The 463-nt window shown below is 56.8% G+C and overlaps 1 protein-coding gene across 2 annotated transcripts in view; it reads left to right on the forward strand.

The window, feature by feature from the left end:
- MLF2 (myeloid leukemia factor 2) overlaps positions 1 to 463 on the forward strand; it is a 7,157-nt gene that overhangs the window by 1,358 nt on the left and 5,336 nt on the right. The gene's annotated exons all lie outside the window — the stretch shown is intronic.

Genomic DNA, 463 nt, shown 5'->3' on the forward strand with positions numbered 1-463 from the left:
ATACACATTCCTATTAAAATTACTGTCAACCCAGACACAACACATCATAACACCCTCACCTGCCACAGGTAGAGCAGGGGGACCACAGCAACCAACGGCCTGCTTCTGTCCATCACCTAAACTCTACATAAGATGATACAAGGCAGACCTAACACCCTCCCCTGCCACAGGTAAAGCAGCAGAACTGCAGCAGCCAGCGTCCTGCTTCTCTGAAAGGTTGTCACACTCGCTGCAGGCTCGGGAGATCCCAGGCAGAGGTCACACTCCCCACTACAGAGGAAGGCACCCTTCCCGTCTGTGTCAATCTGACCAGGGGGTAAAACTCCCTCCTGACCCCAAATCCGGCCTCAGCCTGCCTGTGAGCAGAGGGACGGGGCCCTCTAGGCCGGAGCCCCTGGCATGAGTCCCATCTTCTCCCCGTTTTCACGGGGCTGCTTCCTGGCAACATAAAGCCAGGGCCCCC

The sequence above is a fragment of the Gavialis gangeticus genome, unplaced genomic scaffold (genome assembly GCF_001723915.1).
Source record: "Gavialis gangeticus isolate Ggan-Ray unplaced genomic scaffold, GavGan_comp1, whole genome shotgun sequence".
NCBI lineage: Eukaryota > Metazoa > Chordata > Crocodylia > Gavialidae > Gavialis > Gavialis gangeticus.